The following is a 22,867-nucleotide window of genomic DNA, read 5'->3' on the forward strand; positions in this document are numbered from 1 at the left end:
AGGGGGCTGATAGTCAGCATTGCTGTTGCTTAGAACAAAAGAGCGCATTTAGGATAGAATCTGGATTGATTCTGAGTGGAGGATAGAAGCTTCACATCAATTTGGGATACTAAAAGAGATTATGCACCAGCAAGCTGTCTACTTTTTAATACATTTTTAGATGCATAGATTTGCATCTCATCAGGATTATATGTTTAGAAAATGCTATTCCTTTAACAATTTTTGACGATTTACAAGATGCAATAAAACATCACTGATCTCCATGAAATGTCGAATAAGAGGAATAATGAGAATGGATATTAAACACAAATACTAAAATGGTGGCATTAAAAGGCCTGGGAAAAAATAAATATATTTTGAGCCCTCCTAAATTATCAAAAGGAGGGAGGTTGCTTCTAGCCTAATAACATTAATATTGCGGAACAGAAAACTCTTTAGAAATACTACCAATTGTGTCTACACAAATTAAAACATGATTTCCTAATGAGCTTAAATGGAGAATTAAACACAAATCAAATTCTGACCCACTTAATAGGAACAATAGGACTCTTTGAGATGGGGTTCTGATTGTAGATCAATAAGATAGAAGTGGGTGTTAATAAAGCTACCCTTTCCACATCTATGTCATTAATGGAAAAAATTATACCTATAGACTTAAAAGATGCCACAACTAATCTTAGCTCTGCCTTCATCCATTTGGGTTTTATTCAGTGCCTCTAAAAGTGTATTAAGTATATTGCACCCAAATCCTTATTAGGAGGGGGTCATATCAGGGATGGGATTCTACTGGTTCAGCCCACTTCTGGCGAACCGGTAGCTCCGTAAATCGCTTTGGAGCGAACAAGTGGGCCCGCCCTCCCGCCAGCCCCTGCGCTTTACCTACCTTTATCTTCTCAGTTGAATTGCAAGGCAGCTGCCGCACCTCAGCTGTTTTCCTTCCCAAGCAGCAATCTGGAAGGTAAGTATTCTGTAAACTGCACATGCGTGCGAAGCACACGCTCAGTGAACCGGTCAGTGAACTGGTTGTTAAACCAGTAGGATCACGCCACAGCATATCACTAACACCCCGGGTGTCCATTTCATCAGACAGCTGGAATCTAGCAATGTGTAAAACTATTAGAAAAATATTTCCCCTGTCTGGTAAGCTATCTTTTTCACACATTGTCTTCTTAAGGTTAAAAAAAAAAAGGAGAATAAGATTCATAGAACAGGAAGAAGGTTGTTTAAGGTAAAATAAGATAATTCATTTGAAGGATGACTGAAGGAATGAGAAGAATGAGATGGGAATGAGAAGAACAGATAGAAGGGAGGTATGATGGTTCCTGGAAGGACATCACGTTGAAGAAAGTAAAAGAAGAAAGTTCTTCACCATTCTACAGTACAGGAGGCAAAATAATGGACAAAGGAAGCTGAATGTAAAATTTATTTATTTGTTTGTTTGTCAAGCTTTTTTCAAGATAACAAGTATAGGTATGAACATAAACATGAACAAAGGAAGTAAAAATAGAGAAATGGGGACAGTAAGAGAGGGATGGTAGGCACACTGGTGCACTTATGCACGCTCCCTTTACAGACCTCTTAAGAATGGGGTAAGGTCTACGGTAGACAGTTTGAGATTAAAGTAATGAGGGTTTGAGGTTGTAACAACGGAGTTGGGTAGAGCATTCCAGGAATTGACCACTCTGTTGCTGAAGTCGTATTTTCTGCAATCGAGTTTGAAGCGGTTTATCGATTGCTTGCCCATGTATTATTGTGGTTGAAGCTGAAGAAGTTGTTGACATTAATTAATGAAATTAACGAAATTAATGTAAATAAACCAACCAAACCAACCCCATTCGAACAGTAAGAGTACTGTACTTCAACAGCGGCCCACTTAAAAAAAGAAATGGATAGATGCTGACTATTGCCTTTAAAACCCTTCAACTCATGGAGTCTGACTATCTGATAGGCTGCTTATTTCCTTTTGTTTCTGATATGATCAGGCAGAATACTGCATCTCAGTTCTGTCAGTGTCATCTTGGTGGAACGGGAAGCATGCCTTTTCTATTGCCACATCTGCCTTCTGAAATGATGTCCCCCAGAGATTTGTGTAGCTCCCACTCTTGTGACATTTAGCATCATTAAAGAATCAGGCGGCCTCTAAAATTGGATAAATAAATAAATAAAATAAAGGGCATACTATTTATATGCAAAATTATTTGCACAGTAAAGAAATCATGTCTGTTGAGAGTAAGATTTCCTTGACAGACTATGCAAACATTGACAAAAGGGGCTGAAATATTCTTGAAACATGGAAAACAATAAGGTGACCAACTTTTTTACAATGAAAAGGAGGACAAATAAATTGGAAAAAAAATTATCGTAAATAAAAGAAATATTTCATTCATTGCAACAATAATACACTAAAATATGATATATGCATAATAAAAACCTTTGCAACATTTTATATTGTAATTATGCTTACATGCCTGTTAATTATTATTTAAATGAGTACTTTTCCATTGAATTAATATTTTTTGTCAATGTATCATCTTCTAAGAATATATTGGAAATATCTGAACAAGAAATATCCTTCATATTGAATTTTACGGCAAGTGCTGCAGCTAGAGTATCAACATTCAATCTCAATTTCTCACTTGTCCAAAAATCATTGGCAATTGAAAAAAAAACTCTTTCAACTGCTGCATTAGTTCCAGGGCAGCACAACATAAATTGAACAAGTATAAATAAATGTTCACATGGAATATGTTCATTTTTGAAATGGCTGAAAATATCCACCCATCTTTTATCAATTTCAACGTGTTGATTTTCCCATTGTATTAATTTTTCAGAATTTAAATATGCATTCAGTCTTCTAATTTCTTCAAAGAGACAATTGTCATCTATTTTAATGTCTAGCATTTCTTTAGATAAAAATTCAACACAAGATTCAATATCTGTTCAATATACTTGCGATGAAGTAAAAAAAACACTATTAAAAACTGTTTAATAAAATACGTCACATAACGCGCAACAGATTAGCCTTCAAATATCAAAAAGGAGGACATGTAGGAGGACACTTTTCAAGGGAGGACAGAACTTAAAAAAGAAGGACTGTCCTCCCTAAAGGAGGACGGTTGGTCACCTTAAAAACAATAATGCATTGGACTGTGAGAATAGCCTTGAGAACAGGAGGAAGACGAAAAGCAGGAAGTAATCAGTTCTCTTGTAGATTAAAGCAGAGATGAGGGAGTCACTTGTAGACTTGCAATATTCTATTACTGTAAGCTTATAATAAAAAGTAGTATAAATATATATAAAGTATATATCTCTATCTCTATATCCTATATCCTATATCCTATATCCTATATCCTATTTCCTCTGTCTGTCTGTTGTGAATACATTACAGTTGCAGTAGTTTGGTTCAGGCTTTGCTGAAGCTGAAACGCAAGTAGGCCGTGTCTGTCTGTCTGTCTGTCTGTCTGTCTGTCTGTCTGTCTGTCTATCTATCTATCTATCTATCTATCTATCTATCTATCTATCTATCTATCTATCTATCTATCTATCTTCTATACAGATTACTTTATTTTTCACTGGAATATGAGGAGGGCTGAGGTATGGCACACTCAGACTTGAAAAATTATTATAGCCTATCTCAATAAAATATATTTCTTATTTTCTATGGAGATAATTTCCTGATCTGTCTACCTAGTAGGACTGATATCTCTAGGTAGGGTCAACCTTGCTATGGCCATAGCCTAATTTTTATGAAATGAAATTTTGGAATAGAGTTCCAGAGATATAGACACAGCTTTTATTTGAACTCAACTTAATTTCAATAGAAAAGAATTCCATATTGATTTTTGTTAGATAGAATTATGCAGAACCTATTTCAATCATGGCTAGATGTGACTGGGTAGATATTTTTTTTTTAAGTCATTCATTATTATATTTAATTACTGTCTTTTTCCAAGATCACAAGGCAGTATACATGGAATTTTCTTAATATTTTGTCCCTGGCTGATTGGCCTGAAGAAAAATTACTGGCATAGGTCATCCAATAGCGTTCTGATTATATGTACTTCAGAGGTGGTATTCAGCAGGTTCTGGCCGGTTCTGGAGAACTGGTAGCAGAAATTTTGAGTAGTTCATGGAACCGGTTAATACACTTCTGACTGCCCCTGCCCCCATCTATTCTCTGCCTCAAGAGTCAGGAGGAAATGGAGATTTTGCAGTAACCTTTCCCTATCATGCCCACCAAACCACGCCCACCAAACCACGCCCACAGAACCGGTAGTAAAAAAAATTGAATCCCACCACTAATGTACTTGTACCTAGTTCTTCCTGATTTAGTCCAGCACCTAGTCCAAATGCTTCATTGGCACTAATGGAAGCTTTCTTCTATAAATAACAATTTAGTTGTGTTAGTTTTTAACAGTCCTGCTATAGGCTTAACTCATCCTTTTCATGCTATAGCCCCAATTTTGCAATTGGTAATAATAATTAAGTTCTAATCTAATGTATTTAGTATTTCATCTAGTTTGGCTCTGGTATTTATTTAACTATACTCTGAAAATATGGTCACACTCCAGCTCAAAATTTCTACAGCTGAGCTTTAGTATTAGGAAGCAAAACTTCTATAACTGAATCTTGGCATCTTCTGCTTCCCACCAAACCTATCAATTTCAGTGGAATTAAGGCTCAGAATAATAATTATAATGGGATGGCCTAGGCCTAGCTGTATTAATTACAGTATATCTACACTGTTTCACATTATATCCGTCAGGGGTGTCAAACTCGATTTCATTAGGAGCCGCATCAGGATTGTGTTTTACCTTCGGGTGTGTGTGTGTGAGTGAGCATGGCTAGGATGGGTGTAGCCAGGGTGGGCACGGCCAGCTCGACATCCTGCAGCTCTCTGCCAGTGAAAATGGAGGCCGGGAGGGCTGGGATTGACCCTCGCAAGCTCCATTTTTGCTGGCAGAGGCCCTGCAGGCCGGTCCTTCGCTGTTTCCAGGATGGCCCCGCAGGCCAGATTTAAGCATCCTGCAGGCCATAGCCAGCTCGCAAACCTTGAGTATGACACCCCTGATATAGGTTCAAAAAATAATATTTTGCAGAGTGGTCTTATGATACTTGTCCCTAAGAGTACTGATAGCAATCAGTGGCAGGTAGGATGAGCCTGGTGCTGAGGTTCTTCAGACTGAAACCATCCTGCACAATTAGAAATAGTGTAGGAACAATGTAATTGATATTAACATGTGTTTATTTGCCCGTAACATGTTAGGTCCATGCAGTGACGGGTTTCAAAAATGTTTAGAACCTCTTCACTAGGTGTGGCCTGCTTTGTGGGAGTGGCTTGCCGGCCATGTGACCGGGTGGGAGTGGCTTGCCGGCCATGTGACTGGGTGGGTGTGGCCAACTTGTAAAATGTGGTAAAACTCACTTAACAATGCTCCTGCTTAGCAACAAAAATGTTGGCTCAGAAACTCTGGCATTTGAAGCAAGCAGGTCTTAAAGCTGTCAAGTTACAAGACCCTTGCAACCCTAACCCTTCAGAAAAAAACCCCCAGGGGTGTTCAGACTTGACAGCTTTAAGACTTGTGGACTTCAACTCCCAGAATTCCTCCTCTCGCTCTTCATCTTGATGATGTGCGGAAGGGTGGGGGGAGGGAGCTGGAACCGGTTCTAAACGGCACTGTAGATTTGTGGAACCTCTTCCTGGCAGAACTTGCAGGAACCCACCCCTGGGTCCATGAACCATAGTTGAGATTTGTCTGCCTAGATAGCCAGCAGTCAACTATGCGGATTTTAGCTATGCTCACCTCATTTGCTATGTGTATCATATCCAGCACTCTGATTGTTTATGATGAAAGATTAGTGAAGGATGTAAGGATGCTGAGAAATTCTAAATGAAGAACAAAGCGTTTTTGGGTAAAATGTCATCAGTGGATCTTGAAAATAAAGGGCAAGGCAGGACAGGATAGGAAAGGAGATCTAAATAGAAAATGGAATGACTTTAAGAAGACAGAGTATAAGTCTTGTATGAACAAGTACTGCAAGGTAGATTAATCTCACAACCAAATGGGAATTGGGAAAAGGAATGAGGATATGAAAGCTATTTCAAGAAAAAAAGGCTAATCCATAAAACACAGTTAAAAACATACCCTTCCCTCCCAAGTGCCAAACCAAACATCCTTACAGTTCAAATACAAAAATACAAATAAATACTAAATTTATGACACTGTCTAAATTAGCGGATGCACTGGTAATTTCTTTGATTTACTACTTATTGTATTTCTGCTGTTTGCATAACTTCCTCATCTAAATTGAACAGTCTGATGTATATATTTTTATGTATATGTTTTAAGCATACAATATCTAAGTTTAATTATCTATTCACATTTTTCCTGTCTAGCAAATATTATCATGATTCTTTCCATCTATAAAGATTATTGTCTCAAGCAAGTTATCAGTTGCTTAGGACAGTTTCCATAATACATGCTTATGTGTTATGATTATAAACTCCAATTTTTAATTGATTGTTAGTCACCTAGAATCATGCATTAAGGGTGACTATATAAATTTAATAGATGGATATATGAAGATATAGCTATAGATGGCTATCATTTGGGCAACCTAGATTAGGCTGTATTTATCTCTATTTGTTCTAGAAAATGCAGTAAAAAATTGAAAATTTCCTACAACTCTATAGAATGAAGTTGAGATTCTGCAGATTCTTGCGTTCTTTATTAAATTATGAATGGGCTCTAGAAGCAGTAGGAACTGCTTCCAACAGATGCTAGCAACATAAGCTGTTCCCAAGGCAACGTTTTATGGCTCTGAAACATAAAACAGTGCTTTTTTGAGGGTGAATGAAGAAACTGTTTTCTTTGTTGAAGAAAAACTGCCAGACAAATCAGCAACCCAAATACTGCCTATTTTATTAAGATGCCTAATCATTAATATTAACATAAATACTTTGTTCAATGTGCAAAGCAAAAGAAGAACCAGTTCTTATCCTCCACCATCTCATAATCCTACCACTGCCTCCTGCATATAAGGTCTACCAATGGGACTTATTCCTGGGAATTAGGGAAAATCATTGCCTCCCCTTGCTATTCTTTTACTGTAAAATAAGAAGATGGAAAGAAAAAGAAAAAGTCAATGGAAAGAATACAGTTGAATGTGGCGGTATTTCTCCTAATTAAACCTACAAAAACAAATAACACATTAGCAGGCATGGATGCTACGGATCGCTTCCCAAAATGATTGGGGAAGCATCATTTTAAATAGTTCGCAAGCACATCATATCTTTGTTATTCATTAAACAACCCAACTTCTCTTTAGTTTACTTTATTGTCATTGCACCTTGTACAATGAAATTAAATGCAATCTTCAGTGTACAATGGAAGTTCAGGTTGTGGTTGTTAAGGAATCATGTGCAGTCATTAAGCACATCAGGTGGTGACTTATTGGAAGCTGGCAGTGAAGATCACAAGTGGTGATGATATGACTGTGGGAAGCTGTGACCATTGTAACTGTGTGCCGGTTGCCAAGTGCCCCAATCATGATCCTGTGACTGTGGGGACACTGCGACAGCCACAACTTCAAGGACCAGTGAAAAGTCTTCTTATTGAACACTGTTGTAACTTCGAATGGTTGCTGAACAAGAAGTCAGTAAGTGAGGACTACCTGTATAGTCAAAAGCCCTTCCCTGTCTTTCATGGTTGACAAAGCATAGCGATACCCCTAACTACAACAATTGTACTGACCACTTGGTGGGCTCTGTAGTACCGCAGTACTCTGGTTCTCTGGCCTGCTGGCAAGAGATGAGAGAGACTCAGAAGGGACTCTGGAAGTCTTCTGGTTCAACCACCTGCTGAAGGAAGGACTCCTTGTATTATCATGGGAAAATGGTTGTCTAACATTTTCTGGAAAATCTCCAGTGATGAAGCACCCACAACTTGAGTTGAACCATGCACATCTCTAAAGTATCCCAGGAAACATTCTTCTGTGCTTTAATGACTTGAGGACAGCTGGAAAAATGTCACTTCCTGCTTTTTCTTTTATTTTGGGGAATAAAAATTAAAAATAATAAAGCCCAAGCAGGATATGCATCCTTGTGGGCAAGGTTGGTGAAGTTATCTTCCCCTTTCTTCCTTTTTTCCAGATTGACTATGTTTTTGTAAAACTACTCTAGCACTTCTTCTCTCTACTTGGCAGCAGGAAGAGAAGGTTAATGTTCTTGCTCACCCTTTAATCCTTATTTGGATGACAGAAGTGGCCAGGAGGCATAATTTTGGCTCTACATAATTGCAGAACGGTTCTGAGCTAAAACGATTCTCTTTTCAGTCTATCACACAGTACTTCTTGTTTAGCCCAGTTAAGTCTGTAACATGAACGCAGCCTGTGAAGATGTGGGTGTGTTTAGGAAAGACATTTATTTTTATTAACCATTTAACTTTATTGCAAATCTAATGGAACACAAAGGACGCTTTGCAAGGAGATAGATCTGAATGCTGCCTTTTTGCATCGGTTCTCTAGGCAACATTGGCATTCACAGTGTCCTTGATTTAGTCCTCATCTCTCTGAGTTGGGTTGACTGGATGGGAGAATAATACGAGGCAGTTAAAAATAGAAGAATACAAAGATCCTAAAAAATAGATACCCTGGAAAACAATAAATCAACATTATCAGAACTAACGTTCCACAAAAACTCCACCAATTTCTCTAGCCCAAGACCTAGAGAAATAGTTGGGTTCAATGGTGGGATTCCAATTTTTTTACTACAGGTTCTGTGGGCATGGCTTGGTGGGCGTGGTATGGCTTGGTAGGAGTGGCTTGGTGGGCGTGGCAGGGGAAGGATACTGTAAAATCTCCATTCCCTCCCCACTCCAGGGAAAGGTTACTGCAAAATCCCCATTTCTTCCCAATCAACTGGGACTCGGGAGGCAGAGAATAGATGGGGGGTGGGCTCCCGAGCTCTGGTTTTGGCTGTGATGGCCTCCTGCAAACGTCTGTCAGCTGCCCTCCCAAGCTCTGTTTTTGCTGGCAGAGGCACTGTGGGCTGGTCCTTCGCTGTTTCCAGGATAGTCCCACAGACCAGCTCTAAGCACCCTGTGGGCCGGATCTGGCCCCCAGACCTTGAGTTTGACACCCTTGTTCTACAAGGTTGACGCTCTTGGTAATCTAATCACTTCTGAGATTTGCCTAGTTCCCATCATCCACTTTCAGCTGCTATAGGCATGCCCCTTCCTCTTCAGTCAATGGATGCTACTATCTACGGTAGCCAGTTTGTCCTGGGCTCAAGGCAGATAAGATGCCAACTTCCACTGAGGCATTTGCCTACGTAACACCTAAATGGCACTAAACACTCTTGGCACAATTGAGCCTAGCATTCTTTTGGAAGACCAGAAGGCCTATTTTTAATACAAAATTAATGGTCCTTTCAAAAAATGGCAGATCTTCGTTTAAAAAAGATGGCTAGTATTTTTCCACTGAAAATTTAAGAAAATCACATTCTGTGTTGTTGATATTGTCCCCAATGAACATATTGGAGTTTTCTGTAGGTCAGACACAAGATGTTATGCCTAGCATAAGATTATTATTAAAGCTATTTAGGGATGCACTTTGGAAGGGGAAAAAACAGTGATTTGGAATATGCTTGGGAAACCATTTTATTAGAGATGTCATATTGGCACATCCGGGAAAACCTGAATCTGAAAGCTTTTAGGTTTTCCCCACCCAAATGAAAGTTCAAGTCCCTGCCAGCACCCACATGTCCATCACATGATCCAATCAGGCACCGTCCCAACTGGAGATGCCTTCAAGTCACACCACTCCATATGCAGGTCAATGTGTCTTTGACTCTCTGAGAAAAGAATGTTATTTTGACTATATATCTCCCATACTCCATATAATCCCTCTTCCCAATTCCCCACAACAGAAAGCCCAATGCAAAAGATGGCTTCCAGGTCTGACAGCTAAATTACTCCAAAACTTTGTTCCTTTGTCCCATCCAAATAGAATTAATGTTTTTATCAATGCCTGATACATGAATCTTAATTTGGGAAAATATTAAAAAAACTCCCTTTCAAAGGGCTCTAAACAAAATTAGGATATTTGGTCTTCATTTATTAAATTTAATGCATTTTTAAAGCAAGGCTGAATGGAGAATTCTGAGAGATGAAGTCCATACATCTTAAAGTTGCCAAAGGTAAAAACACCGTTTTATACTATATTTTCTTTTATTCTTTGCCAAAGAAAAGTGCAGCCAGTTTTCTGCAACTGAGGTCAGGGAGACTACAGAGAGAATGACAGGTGAATTTGTGGGATGCAGACACTGCTGAGATCCAGGTTAACCAGCTGTTTTAGGCTGAAAACCAATCAGCAACATTCACTGGATTTCAGCATTTTAGCATTTTCAGAGAGTCAGCTATCTGAGTTCCTCTATGAAATAGGTATAAAATTGCAGTGCTACTGTCTTCATTTATTAGAACGGAGGTCACTCTCCTGTATAAAATACTATGACGCATTACCACCTCTTGTTTTTCTCTCATCAGCTGTGGAGACAAAGCATATGAAATGCAATACCTCCAGATGGGAACCTTTGATTACTAACTTATTTATCAAAGATAATTTTAATGATTTGCATCTGATGTGAAATTTGGTTGCGGAACTGCAGATCAGTTTTTCACAATCTGGATGCATTTAGAATAAGAACAGAATAGAATAGCAGAATTGGATGGGACCTTGGAGGTCTTCTAGTCCAACCCCCTGCTTAGGCAGGAAACCCTACACCACTTCAGACAAATGGTTATCCAACATCTTCTTAAAAACTTCCAGTGTTGTAATGTAATATACTATAAGTAAAGGTAAAGGTTTCCTTTGCACATATGTGCTAGTTGTTCTCAACTCTAGGGGGTGGTGCTCATCTCCATTTCAAAGCTGAAGAGCAAGCGCTCTCCAAAGAGGTCTCCGTGGTCATGTGGCCAGCATGACTAGACACCAAAGGCGCATGGAATGCTGTTACCTTCCCACCAAAGGTGGTACCTATTTTTCTACTTGCATTTTTACATCCTTTTGAACTGCTAGGTTGGCAGAAGCTGGGACAAGTAACAGGAGCTCACTCTGTTACATAGTGCTAGGGATTCGAACCGCTGAACTGCCGACCTTTCTGATGGACAAGTTCAGCATCTTAGCCACTGAGCCACCACGTTGTCCGACATAACATAACATAGCATGGCATGGCATGGCATGGCATGGCATGGCATGGCATGGCATAGCAATGCAATGCAATGCAATGCAATGCAATGCAATGCAATGCAATGCAATGCAATGCAATGCAATGCAATGCAATGCAATGCAATGCAATACAATACAATACAATAAATAATAAATATAAGGATACTCTGAGTTTTTTTTATCATGCAGTTACTCTACTCTCATTTATGGAATTGTAGAAGAGATCCAGATGATGTTCTTTTTGACTGAAACCTCCTTATGTTTTTCTGTAATTCTTATCAGAATAAGAAGCCATTTTATCAAAAGAATGTGAGAGCTTAACAATATCTTTTGATTGCAGAGCAAGGAGTCCTCCATTGGAAATATTATTCTCCAATTCTGTAAATTCACAGCCTCTCAGCTCATCAGTATTACATAGAACAATCATCCTCAACTTAGATGCTTTCAGATATGTGGGACATGACTTTTACTTAGAAGAGTTCCGAGAGCTGGGTCTTAACACATTTAGAGGACACCAGGACTCCAGAAAATGCTGAAAGAGAAACCATACTAACTGCTTGTATGAAATATGCTTTACTCTGGAACTGAGTAGCCAACAAATATAAGAGGCCTGCAGTCCTTGATGTTCTCTGAATTTGGTTATTTTCTTGCAGACATTTCATTACCCAACTAGATAATATATCAGAGTATGTATGCAAAATTTCTCCTGGTAGCAGTGATTTTTGTTACCTAGTTGGGTAATGAAACATTTGAAGAAAACAACCAAGCTCAGAAAGCATCAAAGACCCCACAGTTGAACCCTAAGCTACAAATATTCTCTTCTTTAAGTATGAGAAGCATTCTGGTTGAAGAGAAGGCAGAGGAAGAGGTCAACTCTCTTCCCTTGAAAACATCTAGGTATGATTCTTTTATTCTTTTTAGTTACAGTGTCAAGTCAAATCATCAGGTAATTAGGTAGCATGCAATAGGGAGCAAGGAACCTTAATCCTTTTATATGTGGGATAGGCCATCACGGTTGTCCATATGTGAGAAAATGGCAATACTAAAAGATAATACTATCAGGATCCCAAGGCTAAAAGTGTCTATCAGACTGTCTGCCGGAAAGCGGAAAATGTTTTTCATTTCTCGACAGAACCTACTGAAGTTCTGCTGAGAAGTTTAATATGAAGTTTAATAGATAGCACCAGAGTATAAGATGCACCAAGATTTTGAAGAGACAAATTAAGAAAAAAACGTTTTTGCACTCTGCATACCTCTCAAAAATGGCCCATTTTTCACGAAAACTGGTTCGTTTTTTTCAAGAAAAGGGCATTTATTCGAGGCTAGACCTGCTCCGCCTGCGGGAGTCCCCCCTCTCGCAGGCATGGCCCTTGACGCTCGTAAGGGCCCGCCTTGATGACGGGTTTATAGACCCCGAGAGGTGGAGGAAACGGAAGCTTAGGGGGTTTTTAACCAAGTGTTTTTTATCCTTTTTAGGGGGTTCCAGGGAGGGTTTTAGGGTGGGGGGGGATCTGTCCAGGAGGGGGGCCAGTGCCAGGCGAACAGGTGAGTCTAGGAGGGAAGTGAGTGTGGTGGAGGGGGGGAGGGGAAAGAACATTCCAATAGAGGGTTGTTTTATTACATCGGTCGCGGGGAGGAGGGGATGCGAGGACAGGAGAAGACCACAACGTCGGTTGGGAGACCGTGGTTGTTGGTTACACCCGGTCATTTGTACCAACCCCCGCAATCTAGGTGGTCAGGAACTACAGAGCCAGGGCCTGAGGCTGATGCTCTGCAATGCAAGGTCCGTGACCAACAAGACCCCCCTCATTAATGAGTTGATCTCAGAGGGGGAGCTGGACCTTGCAGGGATAACGGAGACCTGGTTGGGCCACGAGGGTGGTTTACCCCTCGTGGAGATGTGCCCACCGGGTTTCTGTGCATTCCATCAGCCTCGGGCCCTGGGTAAGGGTGGTGGAGTGGCGGTAGTTATGCGGGAATGTCTAGAGCCGAGGGAGTTCACTGTACCTCAGATACCCGAGTGTGAGTGCCTTGGTGTGAAATGGGCCCAGGGAGGCAGTGGGGCTTGCTGATTGTATACTTGGCTCCTCGCTATGCATCAGCAGCCCTGCCCGAGCTCCTCGAGCTGATCTCAGAGACGGCAGTTGAGACCCCCAAGCTTATGGTCATGGGGGATTTCAACTTGCCGTCGATGGGGGAAGCATCCGAGGTAGCTCGGGAGTTCATGGCTTCCATGACAGCCATGGACCTGACCCAATTAATTCAGGGCCCCACACACGAAGGTGGCCACACTCTGGGACCTTGTTTTCGTATCTGAACAGTGGACGAGTGATCTGGGAAGAGGGGATGTAGTCATCACTCCCCTGTCATGGTCAGATCACTCATGTCTCCGGCTGGACTTCCCTGGCGCTACCCCCACCGCGAGGAGGCGGAACCAAACTGTCCAAGTTGGTACCGCCCCAGGCGCCTGATGGAACCGGATAGGTTCCAGACGGAGCTTGGGCCATTCCCTGTAGCCCTGACCCGCTCTCGCTCCGAGAACCTAGTGGCCGCCTTGTGAGACCATTCTGGGAGGAGTTTGATTCTGTTGCCCCCGAGGATTTGGATAGGTTGCGTGGACGGCTGCGACCGACCACATGTTTAATGGACCCGTGTCCTTCCTGGTTGGTACTGGCATCCTGGGAAGTGACACGAGGCTGGCTACTGGGCTTGGTGAACGCCTCTTTGGGTGAGGGGTCCTTACCTGCCGCCTTGAAAGAGGTGGTGGTGAGGCCCTTACTCAAGAGGCCTTCCCTTGACCCGATGGAGCTAGCTAATTATCGTCCAGTCTCCAACCTTCCCTTTTTAGCGAAGGCTGTAGAGAATGTGGTGGCACAGCAGTTTCCACGGCACCTTGAGGAATCCGAATATCTAGACCCACGCCAGTCCGGCTTCCGGCCCGGACACAGCACGGAGACGGCCTTGGTCGCGTTGGTTGATGATCTCTGGAGGGCCAGAGATAGGGGTTGTTCCTCTATCCTGGTCCTATTAGATCTGTCAGCGGCTTTCGATACCATCGACCATGGTATCCTATTGCGCCGGCTGGGGGGGATGGGAGTTGGAGGCACCGTTCTGTGGTGGTTCGGCTCCTACCTCTCCGACCGGAAGCAATGTGTGTTGGCAGGGGGGCAGAGGTCGACCCTGAGGCCACTCACTTGTGGGGTGCCTCAGGGGTCGGTCCTCTCGCCCCTTCTGTTCAACGCATATGTGAAGCCGCTGGGGGAGATCATCCGTGGTTTTGGGGTGGAGTATCATCTGTACGCTGATGATACCCAGCTGTACATTTCCACCCCAGGCCACCCCAACGAGGCTGTCGAGGTGATGTCCCGGTGTTTGGAAGCCATCGGGGTCTGGATGTGGGACAACAGACTCAAGCTCAACCCCTCCAAGACTGAGTGGCTGTGGCTACCGGCACCCCGGTTCAGTCAGTTGATTCCATCAGTGACCATAGGGGGCGAGCAATTGCCCCCTGTGGAACGGGCGCGCAATTTGGGCATCCTCCTAGATGCCCGGCTCTCAATGGATGACCATGTGGCAGCCGTGGCAAGGGGGGCGTTCCACCAGGTTCGCCTGGTGTGCCAATTGCGCCCCCTACTGGACCGGGATGCCTTACGCACGGTCACTCATGCACTGGTGACGTCTCGGCTGGACTACTGCAATGCCCTCTACATGGGGCTTCCCTTGGGACGCGCTCGAAGGCTGCAGCTAGTCCAGAACGCAGCCGCGCGGGCTATTATGGGGAGTACTAGGTACTCCCACGTAACACCGCTCCTGCGCGAGCTGCACTGGCTGCCTGTGGTCTTTCGGGTGCGTTTCAAGGTGTTAATTACCATCTTTAAAGCGCTCCATGGCTCAGGACCTAGTTACTTGCGGGATTGCATCCTACCACACACTTCCCTGCGACCAATTCGCTCTCACAGGGAGGGACTCCTCCGGGTGCCGTCCACTAAGCAATGCCAACAGGCGGCGCCTAGGAGTAGAGCCTTCTCTGTGATGGGCCCAACCCTCTGGAATGACCTCCCCCCCGATATTAGAACCACCACCGACTTCCGCTCCTTCCGACAAAAACTGAAGACTCACCTGTTCCGTTTAGCCGGCTTGGCCCATTCATAGTCTTATTCTACCTCCTGGCAGATATTTTTAATCGGGTATTTTTTAGGGGTTATTTTAAATATTGTTTTTAAATGCTTTGCTTTATGTACAGTTTCTTATAGCCTCCTCTTTTAGGTACTGAGTATGTAATTATGTTTGTACTTTCGATTTATTTATGTGTTTTATCTGACTGTACACCACCCCGAGTCCCTTTGGGGAGAGGGGGCGGTATAAAAGTCCAAATAAAGTAAAGTAAAGTAAAGCATGAATAGCCTTTAGGAGGCTTGTAGAGTGCTCCTGGAGGGTGTGTGTATGTGTGGGGGAAACGAGCAAAAAAGACCCATTTTTTTGCTCATTTCTGCACTCCCCAGCCCCTAGGAGCACTCTATAAGCCTCCTAAAGGCAATGCACGGCCATTTTGGTGAAGGGGTGGGGTTGGGAGGCAAAAAAATGCTGTATTCAGTGTATAAGACGTACCCAGATTTTCAGCCTCTTTTTTGAGGGAAAAATGTGCATCTTATACTCTAAAAAATACGGTAGTTTAATATGCTATGTAGTTAAACTCCAAGCTCATCTTTATTCTCTGTACTTTTTGTAAAAAAGTTGCTGAGGCACAAATATCTACTTATGGCATAAAAGTGACAAAATGGTCTATAATAAATCACAGTCATGAATAAATTAGATCTATATTTTTTTGGAAAGATGGTAAATTTTTTCCTCTGCATCTCTTTTGCAATGTTTTGAAATATTGCCATGGTGTACCACATTAGAGTGTCAGCAAGTTTAGCATTCTTAACTATCATTTTTATTTTGTCTTTTATTAGACAGTTTATTAGATTTGCATGCTGCTGAATCTATCTGACATGAAAAGAAGAATAAAATCACAATATAAATTAAAATGTCCATGGTGCAAAATAGGGAATAATGGAGAGCAACAATTACAAATAAATAAAAACAGATCAATGCCTCATTGATCTCCAGATGTCTTGTGGAAAATTTTGAACCATTAGCAGCATAGCTGAGTCTGACGGGATGCAATTATTCTTAATTTGCTAATGTATTCACCCATTCAACATAGTTGAATAACTGACATATTTATTTGTTTAATCCCTCGGCCAAGAAATGGAGGTGAGCACCATGCCCTAGAGTGAGACACAACTCATAGGGAAAACTTTACCTTTTTATTTATTTAGTGATGGCACAGTAGTTGGAATGCAGTATTGCAGGCTGACTCTGCTTACTGTCAGGAGTTCAATCCTGACCAGTTCAAAGTTGACTGCGCCTTCCATCCTTCTGAGGTCAGAAGATGAGGACCTAAATTGTTGGAGGCAATATGCTGATATTGTCAAGTGCTCTGAGAGTGCTATAAAGCACTTTGGAACAGTATATAAGTCTAAAGGCTATTGCTAAATACTGATATCTACTCTTAAGGGATGTGGTGGCTCAGTGGCTAAGATGCTGAGCTTGTCGATCAGAAGGTCGGAAGTTCAGCAGTTTGAATCACTAGCGCTGCGTAACAGAGTGAGGTCCAGTTACTTGTTCCAGCTTCTGCTAACCTAGCAGTTTCAAAGAATGTAAAAATGCAAGTAGAAAAATAGGAACCACCTTTGGTGGGAAGGTAACAGCATTCCATGCACCTTGAGTGTTTACTCAGGCTGGCCACATGACCACGGAGACGTCTTCAGACAGTGTTGGATTTTCAGCTTAGAAACGGAGATGAGCACTGCCCTCTAGAGTCAGGAACAATTAGCACACACTGTATGTGCCAGGGGAACCTTTACCTTTACTTAATATCTACTCTTAAACAGTATATATTCTGGTTTTATATGTTACTTTCATGGTTTCCTTAAGCTTGCAAATGATGAATTATTAATAGAATAATTGAATTATTTTTTTTAAAGAAAAAGTAAATACAGGAGGGATGGAATATAAATTGGGATTCTAGCAGAATATACCATCCTGCTATAAAAGTAGTATTCATTCTTAGATTCCCTAATGTTGTAGGGATACAGCTCCAAACATTAGCAGTGGATATGGCTAATCACGGGCTAATGAGATTTATATGTCAACAGTCTGTTTCTTAAATGGGTCATACTTAGTGAAAAATAAGTTTTACCCAAATGACATTCCTTGTTCAAACCTGAACCATTATATTGCATCACTGAAAAGCAGAGTAGGATTTACCTAGGTACACTTTACAGAGTGTGTAAAATAAAAATCTTAAATTGTGTGGACAGTTTTCAAATACTGGCCAAGTCAATAATAGGCTCGAGTGGGATAGAGCAGATTCTTTTTTAAGCAATGCATCTTAGTATATTCTAAATGTAAAAAAAGGAACAGATCAGCCCCCAGCCCAGTATTGGACTGTTGTAGAAGGAGTGGCAGAACTTAGGGGCAGAGTTAAAAGAGGGATCAGCCTAGAATTCCCGACTTAATCTACTTGTAGCTACTTACAGTAGAATTCTAGACTAATCTCTCTTTAAACTCTGCCCCCCTCCACTACAGCTGCTCTGCAAAATACTTTTTTTTCTTATGAAAACCTTTGCTATAACATACTGACCCTTTCAATAGAGATGGTAGGATGGTAGATTTGGGCAAACTCTGAAGAAGTAATCTACAACAAAGCTCTCTCTGAGCCTTTTGCTCTTCACTGCCAGTGATTCTGAATAGAGACAAATTATCACTACTGGTTTTTCTGCTCCCCCTTCTGCGTTTGACTTCTGATTCCAGACTGAACATCCCTCCCCTTCCCTGATACATAGCAAGGGTTCTACATAAGTAGAACAGCTGTTGGACCATCTGTTAGCAAGGCCAGCTGATTAACACTCAAGGGAAGATTCAAAGTGTTGGCCAAGAAAATGAGCAGACAAAATGTTGTTTGGATTCTCCCCATACTATTTAACACCTACATGCAGTGCTGGGAGAGGCTGCCTGCTGGTTCAGGTGAGGTGTTGCCAATATGCTGATGACACGCAATTATATGTTGCTGCCCCAGGCTAAGATGCTGCTGCGGGTGTCCTAAATTGGTGCCTGGATGAGAATCAGAATCTGGATGTGAAGAAACAAGCAAGGCAACAAAGCTGTGCCAAGACTGAGCTACTTGTTGCCCGTAAGCATTGGAAAACTTCTTTAAACTTGGTCCAAATAAGATGCCCTTGATGGGATAGTGCTCCTTCTGAAGGAGTGCATGATCTAGTGGTCCTTTAGGATTCATGGCTCCTGCTGAAACAGCAGATAAAAGCCATGACTCAAAGAGGACCTTTCTTCACCTTAGTCTGTAGATGGACATCTGACAGATTTCAGTGAAGGTCCACCTTGTTCTCAGAAGTTTCATCTTCATCATTCACTTTCATCTTCCATCTCTTTCACTTTCATCTTTTTCATCACTTTCATCTTGTCAACTGACACGGGCTTGGGAAACTCTTTGTCACCCTATGATCTGGAGGGATGGCCCCCTCTCATTCCAGAAGGGGATGGCATGAAAAGTGGCCCAAGGGATTCAGTCTTATAAAATCTAAATCCTTGCAAGGTTTCAGATAAAATAAGGATTGAAGAATGCTAACATCTTGCGGGTTTCATGGAAGAAATCCAGAATGGTCTCTAAAGCTGTAAGATGGCAATATTAGAAGAATTTGTCTCTCTACTTCCATCTTTGCTCTCATTGTTTTTTGTCATTTTAATGTCTTCTATAATGTTTTAAATACACCTAGAGTACTGCATACAGTTTGAGTCACCACACTATAAAAAAGATGTTGAGACTCTAGAAAGACTGCAGAGAAGAGCAACCAGGATGATTAGGGGACTGGAGGCTAAAGCATACGATGAAAGTTTGTGGGAACTGGGCATGGCTAATCTAATGAAGAGAAGGACCAGGGGAGATATGATAGCAGTGTTCCAATATTTGCGGGGCTGCCACAGAGAGGAAGGGGTCAAGCTATTTTCCAAAGCACCTGTTCTGTCCCATGATTCCAAATGAATATGCAGACCCAGGCTTGGTTGTCTGCCACAACTAATTACATAGATAAAGCCACCCCTTGGCTGGGAGCCTAGAAAGTTCTCTTCACAAACACAAGATAACCCTTACAGAAGGCTTTCAGAACGGCTCGAATATGGACTGTTGTCTCCTGCAAAGATTCCCCTCCCTTCGCTCCACTTATAAACTCTTTGGGAGGGGCCACACCCTTAACCAGCTGTCCCTACTACCTTCTATCACATCTTCTCCACACCTGTTCTTGTCTCCTACCAATTCGACATCTACGCACATCAGGGACAACCTCCCTCTGTTCCTCCTCACTGCTCCCTGACTCAAACGCCATCTAGTGGCCAATAGGCCTCTCTAGTTCCTGCTCTGACTCCAAACACCCTCCAGAGTCTTCCTCATCCTCCAGAGCAGTCCCATAATGCTCTGAGCTGTTAGAGTCCACCAGCAACTCAGCCGGCTGCTGCTGGACCACAACAGCACCTGAAGGCCAGACGAGGAATAATAGATGGAAACTGAACAAGGAGAGATACAACCTGGAAATAAGGAGAAATTTTCTGACAGTGAGAACAACCAACCAACAGAACAGCTTGTTTTCCGAAGTTGTGGGAGCTTCATTACTGGAAGCTTTCAAGAAGAGAATGGACTGCTATTTGTCAGAAATGGTGTAGGGTCTCCTGCTTGGGTGGGGGGTTGGACTAGATGACCTACAAGGTTCTTTCCAATTCCATTAACCTAATCTAATGTGACAATAGTGGGTCTCTCTTCTTGAATTGAAAAGGCAAAATAAAACAATATTTGTTATCTTATTTTCACAGGAGAAAAAAATGCTACGAGGGAGCAATAAAACCATCCTGCCTGAAGACTAAAGAGAGCCAACGTACAATCGTAAGAGGGTAAACAATGGAGTCAAAGCAGGAATAATTTGCTGTTTTCACTGAAAGCTGTGAAAGAAATAGGTGGCGATTTGAAAATGTTCCTCAATTTAAAGTTAGCAGACTGTATCATAATATTCTCCATCTGTTCATCTACACATTCTTCTGTATTTGGAAATTGAATATCCAGCTCAGTCCTGGTTATCAAAGGATGGTTACTAAAAGGATGAAGGAAGCTTTAGCAAAGTGGACAATATAAATTGGGTGTATAAGTGAAGATATTCTGTAAAGATTTCTGTATCTTAATCCCCTCCCCCCTGTAATCAATCTGGTTAGAGAATCCTCTATACAAGTCTTTTCTTTGGGCACACTTGACTGCCAAGAATTTGACATTTTCTCAGCTAATCAGAAAAAGAGTTTCTCCTTTTAATATCAGGCAGAGGTTACTGGCTGATGGCTCCAAGTTGCTTCTGTTTAACAGATCTATCATCCTGGCATGTACATACTCAGTACTTGCATTGTCCTTTATAGTTTCTCTGTGGGAGAGCCTTGCCAGATGCTACATTTGAAAGAGCTCTATATTTTTATCTCCTTTCCCAATGAATGTTTTACAGTAAGTTGAAATTGAAAAATTTTACATGCTTGCATTTTTTTTCAGGGAAATGCCCTTTCAAGTATATGCCTCTCCCTGTGAGGTAGGTGAAGGCAACATTAATTAAAAGGCAGGACATAGAGATGGGACATGCACAAAGGAGTGGGGTGGAAAAGGACATTGAACCCTTCAACCTTTGATCCTATAGACCAGTGATGGCTAACCTTTTCCAGATCGGTACCCAAATCATGCCCAAACCCCCAAAATGCAATGCGCGTGCACCCCCTGCACATGTTCCCCCACGCATGCATGCGGGGGGCCCTGAATGCATCCACCTCCTGCATGCACATGTGGTCTCCCAGACATGCCTTCCCTCTACACATTCGTGTACCCCTGCATATTCATGTGCCCCCCACATGTGCCCTGCCCCAGTGCATGCACGCACCCCCCGCATGCACCCCACCCTCCTGCATGCACAGCAGAGACCTGAAGACCAGTTGGCCAAGGGGGGATACTAAGGTGACCAACTTTTTTACAATGAAAAGGAGGACAAATAAATTGGAAAAAAATATATCGTAAATAAAAGAAATATTTTATTCATTGCAACAATAATACACTAAAATATGATATATGCATAATAAAAACATTTGCAACATTTTATATTGTAATTATGCTTACATGCCTGTTAATTATTATTTAAATGAGTACTTTTCCATTGAATTAATATTTTTTGTCAATGTATCATCTTCTAACAATATATTGGAAATATCTGAACAAGAAATATCCTTCATATTGAATTTTACGGCAAGTGCTGCAGCTAGAGTATCAACATTCAATCTTGATTTCTCACTTGTCGAAAAATCATTGGCAATTGAAAAAAACTCTTTCAACTGCTGCATTAGTTCCAGGGCAGCACAACGTAAATTGAACAAGTATAAATAAATGTTCACATGGAATATGTTCATTTTTGAAATGGCTGAAAATATCCACCCATCTTTTATCAATTTCAACATATTGATTTTCCCATTGTATTAATTTTTCAGAATTTAAATATACATTCAGTCTTCTAATTTCTTCAAAGAGACAATTGTCGTCTATTTTAATGTCTAGCATTTCTTTAGATAAAAATTCAACACAAGATTCAATATCTGTTCAATATACTTGCGATGAAGTAAAAAAACCACCATTAAAAACTGTTTAATAAAATGCGTCACATAACGCGCAACAGATTAGCCTTCAAATATCAAAAAGGAGGACATGTAGGAGGACACTTTTCGAGGGAGGACAGAACTTACAAAAGAAGGACTGTCCTCCCTAAAGAAGGATGGTTGGTCACCTTAGGGATACACACGTATGTGCAGTGGAGCTAATCTGGGGTGATGGCTCATATGCCCACCGAGAGGGAGCTGCGTGTCTCCTCTGGCATGCGTGCCATAGGTTCTCCATCACGGCTATAGGCTCAGGTATCCTGTTAGAGACCCTCTCTCCCTTCACTATTCCTTATCATCTACTTCAGAACAGCTGGTGTAAATTTCTTGAGAGCAAAATCTGTAGCACCTTCTATTTGAAAGCATACCATGTATAGCAATGGCATGGTCTAATAAATTAATGTAGCAAGAGAACAATTGGAAAATGAACTGTTTTTAATTGAAAAGAATACAACATTACTTGTGGCTATGAAAAGAGTGAGATTGAGTGAAATTTATAATTCACCGTGGAACCTTAAAAAAAAACAATAATGGATACAGGGAGTCCTAGAGAATGACTTGAACCATATTCTCCTTGAAATTATTTACTGAAAAGAATTTGGCTGCATTATTGCACATAATTATGCAGGGTTTTTTTGTTAGCAAATAAATGAAATCCAGGTCACTTGAGATTTTAACATGGATTTGTGAGAAGAGAACTGAAATGCCTTCCTATCTACAATGGCCAGTAAACAAAATGAATTTCATGCTGAAATATTGAGTATATTGATGTGATTTAAAACACAGACTGTTGTGTTGCATGATATTCCAGTGGGACTAAGTGTTGCTGCCTTCTCTGAATGCCTTTCACACGTGG

Source organism: Natrix helvetica (genome assembly GCF_964273705.1).
Source record: "Natrix helvetica genome assembly, chromosome: 7".
NCBI lineage: Eukaryota > Metazoa > Chordata > Lepidosauria > Squamata > Natricidae > Natrix > Natrix helvetica.